Source organism: Elephantulus edwardii, unplaced genomic scaffold (assembly GCF_000299155.1).
Source record: "Elephantulus edwardii isolate Elephantulus edwardi_28Jun2011 unplaced genomic scaffold, EleEdw1.0 scaffold00065, whole genome shotgun sequence".
Lineage (NCBI taxonomy): Eukaryota > Metazoa > Chordata > Mammalia > Macroscelidea > Macroscelididae > Elephantulus > Elephantulus edwardii.
The window spans coordinates 4892286-4903973 of NW_006399815.1; the positions used below are offsets into that span (position 1 = coordinate 4892286).

At 37.1% G+C, this 11688-nt stretch overlaps 1 protein-coding gene across 1 annotated transcript in view; it reads right to left on the minus strand.

The window, feature by feature from the left end:
- The window catches only part of ANO6 (anoctamin 6), a 158765-nt gene that overhangs the window by 87940 nt on the left and 59137 nt on the right, over window positions 1-11688 (minus strand). The gene's annotated exons all lie outside the window — the stretch shown is intronic.

An 11688-nucleotide genomic window follows, 5' to 3' on the forward strand; every position in this document is an offset into this window, starting at 1 on the left:
GAAATTAGAATCATAGAGGGGAAGTGGGAAGAAGGCAGTTACAATGTGTATGTATGATTGAGTGGAAAACCAACTTTTGTCTTGAAAAGCACTCTCTAGTCTATAAGAAGTCTATAAGCAGTTGTACTGCTTATCTAAAGATTGTATCACTCTCAATCTACCAGCAGCTCCTCAGAAGATGGGCCATTCCTCTCATGTGATTTATAGTCTCAGAAATGCAATCGTCTCTGAGTCACTTTGGTTCAATGACAATGAGCTGAGATGAGGAACTTTTATTATAATCACAACAAAATGAAAATAGATTTACCTTACAAAAACTGGGAACTAATGAAATGATTATTTATGTTACTGTTGTTGTTATGTGCCACAGAATTGGAACCAACTCATAGCTGACCCAACAGGGTGGTTATAGAGGAGGCTGTGAGCCACACAGGGAGAGACTTCTCATCTTTCTTTTGTGGGGCAGCTGGTGTATTTAAACCATTGTCTTTTGGTTGGCATTGCAGTGGTAAGGAATCATGATGCCAACACAAAGGTATGTGGTTTAAATCCATCAGCTGCTCCTTGGGAGAAAGATGGGCAATCACCTCTCATGTGATTTACTGCCATTAAACCCACTGGAGGATCAGCCATGGGTCAGTCCCAGTTTGATGGTACACAACAACAACAATAACAACAACAACAACAACAACAGGCCACTAGAGCACTCTCCCACAGAGCATTCACCTTGTGGGTTTGGGAAATCCTAGCAAGAGCCACACAGACCTCCCAAACCATACTTACACACGAGATCACGATCAGTGGGCTTAGGAGAGATGTAGGCAAAGTCTCCCCTCTTCAATGCAGGACCTCTCTCAGCTCCCTCAACCATGCAGGGTGGGTGGGTGGGTAGGGGTGTGTGTGTGTGTGTGTGTGTGTGTGTGTACACAATGTTACACCATTTCAAAATATGCAGAATATATCTTAAACCCAAGTGTCATGGAGTTGATTCTGACCCATAACAACTTTGTGTGTTTCAGGAAAGAACTGTTCTCCACAATGTTTTCAATAGTTGATGATTTGGAAACAGACTGCCAGGTCTTCTAAGTTGTGTCTGGGTGGACTTGATCCTTCAGCCTTTAGGTTAGCAGCTGAGCGTGCTAACTATGTCCATCACCCATGGATACAGGAATATAATATACATGAATATTGCATATACATATGAATATTATAGGTACACAAGAATATTATCTATACACAAGATACATATATATATGTGTGTGTATATATATACACACATATGTATGTGTGTGTGTATATAAATATAAATATATATATTTTTTTTTAATTTTTTTTTTTTACTGATATTAAATTCTCTCTAGGTAGGCTTTTGCCAAGCTATGACATAAGCTGCACATGGAGCACATTCAGGTGAAGACTAGTTTGCCTTTTAAAAAAAGGGCTTTTAATGAGGAAGTTGTTTTACTGCCTTTATGAAGAAAGAATATGAGCAAACATGGTGGGTAATTAAGGACCCAAGTTCTGAAACTAGACTGTCCATGTTTGCATTCAAGTTCCTCTCATTTTCAGCCCTATGACCCACTGCCTCCAACTGATTCTCACTCACAGTGGCCCTCCCTTGGGTTGCTAAGGCTGTAAATCTTCCCAAGAACAGACTATCAACCCTCCATTAGCAGTAGGACTCCCTACCCATATGCCACCAGGGCTCTAGGACGCTCACCAGGGAACAGAAACACTCTGCTTCATTTTCCTTATGTGTCGAAATCGGAAAACTACTTACCTTGTTAGGCTCTTACATGGGATACACGAGTAACGACCGAGGTAAATGAAATCTGCCCTTCACTAAAACAACTAAAGAAGCTGGATGAAAAGAAAATTCTTTTAATCTTCAGAAAAGCGTCAAATAATTAACAAGAAAGAATGGGATGACCGGGGCCAGGTCTGAGCGGCGTAAAGGGTCTGGCAGTCAAACAGAACTCTTCTCTGGTAACATCAATCAACCTAATGACACAGGAAAATGGCTAAGAGGCAGTGTTGTGGACAGTGCCAGGACAAGAAAAGCACCTACTAATGGCCAAGCATAGATGCTATATGAAGAAGGTTAAGGGTCAACAGCTATAACCACTTAGCACTTGTAAAAAAAGTTGTGGTAAATACATATTTGACAAACACCTGCCATTTCAACATTCTTTACAGGTACAACTCAATGACGTGAATTATATTTATCATGTTGTCCGACTATCTCTAGTATACGGTTCCATTTATTTCCATCACCTTCGATAAGATCTCAGTGTCCTGTAAGTAATTAGCCCCTTGTTTTGCCTCCTTCACGCTGACCCCTGGTAGCTACATACACCTAGGATCTGACTGGCGCATCTGAGTCCAGGTGGAATCCCTGACATATTCTGTGGAGATAGCAGAAATAGAATATTGCTTTATTTGTTTGTTTAACAAATGACCAAATAGTACCTGAGACATGCTAGACAATGTCCAACAAGCTTTACAAATCCATCACATTTAATTGCTTGCTACAAATTAAGCACATAATAGATTAAAATTTTTTTTAAAAAAAGGTAGCAGGAAGTGTGAAAACGTCCCTAGAAATTCCGGGTGCCAGAGAGCAGACTTTCCACTCCATCCTCCATCCTGGAGTGTGATATCACCAAACAGCCTCGGGCTTCCAGAGCATGAAATGACTCCCAGACACATCAAAGTCAATTCACAGATGACTACAGGGGTAAAAGTCAGCAAGCTTAGTGTAAAAGCCACACAGAAAGGCTGTTCTACCATCAAACACACCAAATACAAACTACTTCTCTCTTGGTTGAATTAGCTGCATCAGTATGATTGCAACAAGTTGCCCAGTATACGCCAGACATCCTTCTCTACAAAATTTCAAAACGGAGGCTAAACGCCCCATCACCTTCATGGGATCTAGGGTTTTTTGTTCTACCAAATAGCCCTACTTATTAGCTCCTGCAGTGCTGGCCTTCCTCTTACCTCTGAGCATATTAATAGTTAGGCCCAAAGAATAAAAATTCAAATCCGTTGTCCTTTACGAGCTCTGTGTTGCAGAGCAAATGACTTAAACTCTGTGTCAATGGCTTCATCTCAAATGGGACGGAAAAAAAAATCGTTATATCTAGTTATTTTAAGTGTTAAATGTGATGATGGCTATTAAAAACCCACTAAGATGACACATGGCATATAATACTCTTTGCAAAAACGCCGTTATGTGCTGTTGAATCGCCTGTGACTCATAGTGACACTATGCACAAAAGCTCTGAACTCTTCCCTATCCTGAATGAATCAATCTCACCATCTACACCAAACCTACACTCATTACCCTAGTTACTGTGTCAGTCCATCACATCCAGGAGCTCCCTCTCCTGTGCTGTCACTCCTGGCAATATGCCTAGTGCATGTTTGATGAAGGTTCAAAATCCTTGCCTCCAATGAGCAACTTGCTTTCATCCTCTCCAGGACAGACCTATTTGCTCTCTGGCAAGTCCATGGTATATTCAATACTCTTTTCCAGCACCACAACTCAAAGTTATCGATTCTTCTTCTACAATTCTTGTTGTTGAATACTGTAGAGTCGGAACCAACTCATAGCTGACCCTCCAGCGGGTTTTCAGAGGCAGTTAATTGCATGGGGGGAGAATGCCCATCCTTCTGTGGAGTAGCTGGTGGCCTTGAACCACATACCTTCAGAATTGCAGCACAGCTTCTTGCCACTAGACCACCGAGTTCCTTCTGCCTTCAACCATGTTTGACTTCCAGTATTATATTTTATTTTTTTTTAAATCTTGTCTACCTTGCAGGGATATCCCCTCTCCTTTTTACTACTGAACCAAGGAACAGAATTCGCAACCCCAACCCAGTATGCCTTCAAATTGTGTATGTAATGATCCCTAAATCCCTCTAATGGAACGTTGCTTGATTACTTTATTGAAACTATGAAACAGATGGTAGGGTTAAGCCACTCAGCCATCTCCCATGTTGACTCTTCCATCCTGGCCCAGAACTACTTTGATCTTTGGTCTATTGACTTTGTTATCTAAGGGGTACATATCCTCTTCATTCCCTGAAGGAAGTGAACACACCTTTGCATGTCCCATCTCTGGCTTCATTGCTGTGTAACATGAAAGATCACCAGTACAAGTGTACGGAACATGTGAATAACAGAGATACAGGACACATTAGAAATACTTCAATCTCCTTTTAATGGCTTGCTAATACAAGTCATCTACCATAGAGATAAACAGGAATTGGCACTCAGATTGCTTCTAATTTTTCATTGTTATAAAAATCCTTAAAGGATAATCCTGATGCATCCATTATTTCTTTCTCAGGAAGCAGAACTGTTCAATCAGACAGTGTATGCAACTTTCAAGTTCTTTAGTACACACTGCCCTCCAGAAAGGTTGTACTAATTTATTCAATTTTTAGTTCTTATCTAGTTCTTTACAAAGAACTCCTGATATATTTACTTGATCTCTCTCGAGATAATTGGTAGACCTTGGAGTTGGTTTATAATGCCCTCTATTTTACCACTAACTATAAATACTTAAACAGTTGAATCAAAGACAGGACATTTTTATTTGCTTAAACATGTTAATATTTCACCTTGGTGTTATTTTAATAAGACATTTTTCGTTATTTTCCTCTGCCACAGCAATTCAGAAAGAATCAGCAGAATATTTTAAACAAATTCGTTTTCTTGGTTTGTCAGGTAGCTAAAGTAAATTAGCATATGTGCTAGATTTGTCAAACAAGCACACACCAGAAAGAGAATGCTTACTTAAGAAAAGGTTGCTTAAGTGTTTAATATGAAATCATCATCTTTACTGCTCTGTAGAATTTACACTTGGGTAAGTAACAATGTTCTTGACATTTAAAAAATGACAGCAGAGCTATCTACCATGTTTAAAAAGAAAGATAATTAATACTACATATTATCCAACACAGCCGTTGTTCAATAAATACTTGCCGAATAAATGAATGAATATCTGAGGCCACACAATTTTTAATTAAAAATTAATGTGTGCTTTGGTTGGAAAACCTTACATATAAGAATATGAACTGAGTTCTATGTTCCATGATCTGTAATTGACAGCTCAAAATTATTAAATTCAAACTCAATGGCTCTGAAAAAAGATTAGTCATAAATTATGCTATAAATTTAGATATCTCCAGAGGTACAAATTTATCTGCATTGCAAGCTGTATCTACCTTTTTAACCTATTTATAATAAAGTAAAAATGACTATAATCCCCAAGGATTACACACACACACACACACACACACACACACACACACACACACACATATTTTGGTGAGAGCTATATCTCTCTCACCAAAACATGCTTGGAAATGATATTCAGGGGTTCAAAGTGAAATAAGAAAAACCCATCACACTGCAGAAACTAGAATTTTATTCATACCTCTTTAGAGAGGTTAATAAAGCTGTCAGGGAAATAAAGAATAAAGCAATCAAAATCACAAAGGACAGACTGGCATAATTAAGGAAGCTTTCTGTCCCTAAGCACCTTAGATTACACATCTGATTTGGCTTAATAAAGTCATTGTTGTGAGGACTGGTTTGTGAATTATCCAGCAGTAATACTGATTGCAAATATCAATATCTACCATTTTCTTCATGACACTCAGATTTTTCAGCATAGAAAGCACGGGTTGTAATGTTGAAGAACTAATATTACTGAATGTACTGTGATGATAGTAAAGCACAAATCAATTGAGATTAACAAAATATATGCACAAATGAATTTCAAATATTCTTGCAGCTTTGTTGGGCAAAGAACAAATAGTCCTGTCATTGTATTTTCAATTTGCTAGTCTTTGATAAACCTGCTCAGATGCATGAGAAACAAGTCAAAAGTACTTAACTTCTGCAAAAAATAACTGTCCAATTACTCTAAGTGCTACTTATTAGTTCTATATCATGTGCTCAAGAAAGTTTAATAAGCAGAATAAATTATTTAATTGGAATTTAATCTAAATTCACTTGCTGGTGAATTAAATGTTTAAAAAAACCATTTCATTTTAGTGGGCCCATCTGATGAGGAATTAGCTCGAGTAATATGTTCACTAACAGAGGACACATATGAGTATATTAAATTAAGTGTACAGTGGAAGTTCACTTCCAACTTTTTCTTTTCTAAGTTAACACTTTTGGTCTAACTAAAAAAAGGAAAGAAATGTTCATTGCAGGTAACTGGGGGAATAGAAATTTTTAAAAAGGTATCCATAATACATTGCTGAAAACCAACTGTCAATATTTTAGTGCAGCATTTTCCAAATTTACTTGCTTATAAAATGAATTTGAAGAGTTTGTTTTAAATGTAGATTCTGTGCCCCTCCTCTGGCATTTCTGATTCACTTAGTGGATATGATATGAGGCCAGGACAACTGATTTTTAACTCATACCTTGGAGAGTTTTTACGTCTGAAAAGTTTAAGAGATACTGTGTCTTTATGGCATAAATGCAAGTATGTGAGTACATGTGTAAACAGGTACACATACAAGTGTTCGTTAGTGATTGTTTTTCTCTCTCAAACCTATCCTACGTTAGAATTCCAAAAATGATTGTTCTCACTCAACACTATGCCCTTCAAAAAAAAGTGAGACTTGGGTAAATGACAGTCTCAGAAGGACCAATCAGGAAAAGGAAGTTTCCCCTCTACATCTTTCGGTCCTGGACACTCAGGGCTCGTGACAGGAAACAGGAGAACTAGTCTTATTTTTTAAGGATCTCACTATCTTCCTCTTTGCTTGTTTTTACAGTATGGGTCAAGGGCATTACCATTTTAGAACTAAGAACCAAGATTTGGATTCATTGCTCTTATGCAGAATATTAAAAAAATAAACCAAAAATGTTTATACCAGCAACACATTTTCATAGCCATAATGCAAAACTGCTGATTCTAATGTGATTTATTCCTTTTAACCTACAATCTTAGTTTAATCAAGTTGAGTGTAAAGGAAGAAGTTAAACATGTAAAGAGCTCTCCACCTCAGTAAAAAAAATATTAAGGAAATTAGAGATGGACCCCACTTCACTCTCTAAAGCAAAGGAGAGACAACATAGAAAAAATAACGAGAAAGATAAAATCATGCTGGTTAAAATGGTCTGATCTTACCCTACCCTAAAATGAGTCTCAGTTTCAGCAAGGTTGTGTCATCTGTAGAATGTACGTTATTTAATAAGTCTTCTTCCAATCCTGATGCCACATTTTTCCTTATAAAACCCAGCCTCCCAAACAATCTCTTCTGCATATAGATTGAAAATGTATGAAGACAGGACACATTTCTGATGCAATGATGCACTCTCTTCCTGATTTTGAACCATGCAGTGTTTCCCTGCTCTGTTCTGAGGACTACTTCCTGGTCCAAGTATAAGTCTCACATAAGCTCAATCAAGTGTTCTGGGATTCCCATTCTCTCAAGGTTGACCACAATTTGTTGTGATCGACAGGAGGACCTGAAATGCTTGTTGCAGAATGTCGAGGGCTATAGTCTTCAATATGGATTGAAGCTCAAGATCAAGAAAAGAAAGATTCTCACTACTGGACCAATTGGCAACACTATGTTGGATGGAGAAGAGATTGAAGTTGTTAATTGTTACAGCTTGCTTGGCTCTACAATCAACACTCTTAAGGGCACCAGCAGTCAGGAAATCAAAAGAAGAACTGCTGTCAGAGACCTTTCCAGAGTACTGAGAAGCAATGATGTTAGTCTAGAGACTAAGGTGCTCTTGATCCAGGGTATGGTTTTCACAATTACTTGCTATGCATCAGAGAGCTGGATAATGACTAGAGATGACAGATGAAGAATTGATGCCTTTGAGCTGTGGTGCTGGATAAGCTTTGAACATACATTGGACCACCTAGAAAACAAATAGGTTTCTCTTGGAGAGGATAAGATCAAATTTCTCCTCTATCACATATACTTTGGTATGTGGCCAGGAAGGATACATCTTCAGAGAAGAACATCATGTGCAGATGGGTGGAGGGACAGAACAGGACAGGAAGACCCTGAATGAGATGGATTGATACTGTAACAAGGGCAATGGGGGTAGAGTTAGTGAGATTGGCTAAGGACAAGGCAGGCTTCAGAGCTGTTGTACAGAGAGTTGCTATGAGTCACAGGAGACTCGACAGCACATAACAACATGTGAGTCTCAATTTTCCATTGTATAGAGTAAATATCTCATTTCCAGGAAATTTTTTCATGCTGTTCTGGCTATGCTATCATCTCTTTATTTTTTCAGTTTGGAGAAAGTAAACAATGTGGGTCTCATTACTTATGGGATAAATTCTGCATATTATAATGTTATATTTCTTTTGAACAATAAATATTGGTTTTATTTTTTCAAAATTTTGGATGATATGAACAAAATTATTTAGCCATTAAGTTCAAAGGTATATTTGCAGCTAGATTTTTTTTTATAGATGGACATATCTTCATTTATTTCTCTGACTTTTACATTTTTCCTTCTCATTTCCTCATTTACATGTTTCTGTAAGTGATCGCAGACTTTTCAATGAATTAGAAATAAATATGTAAATAACTTTAATGCAGAATTAATATAAATATAATTAGAGCATTGATGATTATAAAAATTATACACTGAACGGTAAAACATATAAAAAGCTAATTTTAGATTACCCAGATTGTTAGTATGTATCCACACATCTTATTAGCCATAAATAAACATATGATTTATGTGCATAAAACTGAATGAGGAGACAAGCCATATGATCATTTTCATAGGCAGAAAAAAGCAACTGATACAATTAAACCCCCAATTATTTAAAGACTCTGAGCAATCTAGGAGCTGAAGGGAACCCCTTTAGCTTTTAAAAAGTATTTCAACCAAAATCTTTGAGTATTATATTTAATGATGACATCATAGGCATATTCCTATTAAAATTGGAAACAAGACAATGAAGACCATGAGGTATCACTGCCTTTATTCAAGAGACCTCAACCACTACACTTAAGACACAAAAAGAAAAAAAGAAGTATTAGGATGGAAAAGGATGGACAAAGGTGTCATCATTTGTAGACAACAATCTTCTTTTGAGAAAGCGCAAAAGATGCATTGATCCTTAGAAACTCAGAAGGACAAAAATGGAACTGCACAGAATATTTCTAGTACTGTAAATCTTTACATAGAAGCAGACAAGTGGTTGGTGGTTTCAAAATGTTGGTCTTTTGGTTAGCAGACAAGTCCACTTAACCACTGGGCCACAAGTGTTCTATCTGACAACAGACTTCCTTCTGTCCCTAAAAAAAGCAAAGTGAAAAAACTAAGAATAGTTAATAACAAAGTGTAAGATCTCCATGCACATTATTGCAGAACCTTACTAAAGAAATAAGATTTAATTTATGGTGTAAAATACCATGTTCACCATATTAGAACTGTCTGAACAACTTTTAAACCTTTCCGAGTATGTCTCGTCCAGTTTCTGAGCATAGGTGTGTCCCGACATAATGAATAGCAAAGTTAAAAGCTCAAAGTAGCTCAAAGTAGCTCAAAGTAGCGCAAAGGCACTCAGTTTAGTCAGTGGCCTCACAATACTTGGAAGTTTGAATATAACTGTTTGGTCACTAATTTTAAAATACATCTCTGTGTTCTCCATTGGCTAGATTCTTCTGCTATGTACTTTCATAAAGCCAGATATTAAGTAAAAATGTAAACCTCTCTATAAAAGTTTTTCATTAACTTCTAGAAAATAAAGTTTCTATCAATCTCTGGAAATAAATTCTAATAATAAAAAAGTAAAACACTCAAGAATAATATAGTTTTTGTTCTATCTTGATCTTTCTATCTTCTTTATCATCATCTGATTTGTATCATTCTTTGGTCACAAACACATTTATCAAAAGAGAGGCAAGAGTCAGATTAAAAAAATTTCAAAATAGATCAATTTTGCCAATTGTAAGAAGTTCTGGCCAAAGAAAGTAAGAAGAAGGAAACATTTATTAATGAAAATGATCTGGGAAAGACAAAGAATTAGCTGCGCATTTGCTTTATTTAAGACATCTTTACTCTTCACATTTTGGGTTAAATATATTTAGGTATGAGTTCTCGTGGCTTAGTGATAAGAAGTTGCACTGTTGAGCCCAAAGTCAGTTGGTTCAAATCCACCAACTGCTCCATGGGAGAAAAATAGGCATCTCCCATGTGATTTAATACCTCTGCAAACCCACTACAAAGTCAGCTATACATGGATAATCATTCAATGATACCTCCCCACATACACACACACACACACACACACACACACACACAACATACAATATTAGCTGCTGACTATACAGTTATGTTCTCTCTCTTTATTAAGAAGTCCATCTATTGCTATTGAGTCAATGTAAACTCACAGTAGCCCTCCATCTGGTTTTTAAGGCTATGTATCTTGACAGAAGGAGACTGCTTATCTTTTCCCCTTGGAGTAACTGGTGGGTTTGAACTGGTGACTATTCAGGTAGAAAAGCAGAAACCCACTTTGATACGAGAACTCTTTTTATTACGAGAAACCTGACTTCCTAAGGATCACATGACCCACGAGAAAAGAAAATGACAATCTTGGCTGTTTTGTACCAGTGATGGTAATTCAACTCATCCTGCCAGCAGTTAATTTTGAAATTAAACTAGTACATTATTCAGCAATAAAAATAACAAAATACTGATACATGTGACAACATTGATGGATTTAAAAAATATTGTTAAGTGAAAGAAACCAGATGCGATGTTATGTTTCAAGGAATCAGTAATCAATTAGTCAACAGTCTATCATATAATGTAGGATTCCACTAATATGAAATTTCCAGAAAAGACATATTTAAAGAGATAGAAAGCAGATCAACAGCTGGCTATTGGAGGGAGTGAGGATAGTATGAAAACAAACTCAAGGGACTTAGAGGGCAAGGAGAGCAGGTTGGGGTGATGGTTGTAAAAATCTAGAAATTTACCACAATCATTAAACTGCACACTCATAATGGGTCAATTTTACAGTTTGTAATATAAGCTCAAGAAAGCTTATTTGTCTTTTTCCTTTTTTATATTAAATTATATTCATTTTAATGAGCATTTACAGAGATTTTGGGTTTCCATTTATTCATTGTTGCACTATTTTCTCTATCCCACCCAGTTCGCTCCTCTTTCCCCCCCTTGAAAGTCTGTATTAATTGTCCAATTGCCACAGTGCTTGTCAAAACCAGTTCTGATTAATCTCCTTTGTCAGTGTGTCCTTTGCCATTCCCTACCACTCCTCCCTGAGAGAGACTTCACCCTGATTCATAAGGAAAAGGGGATGGCGTATTCTCTTACCTACTTCCTGCTGAAAAGGGACACTGTAGGTTTCAGGGTGAAGATCTTCTCTCACTACTCTAAAGGGCCCATTTGGCAAAAGGAAACACATAGATTACTATGGAGATTGATTTTTAAATTCTAGAGAGTGGGTTTTCATAGAAAGTATGGTAGTGCTATCTTTTCTTTTTAAAAAGGGTTATAGAACATGCCATGTTCTGCCTCTGGAAGCTGGTACCGTTGTTGTTGTTGTTGCTGTTGTAGTTACGTGCTGTTGAGTTGCTTGCAACTCATAGCGACCCTATGTACAACAGCCCTAAACTCTGCTCTGTCCTGTGCCAATCGCACTG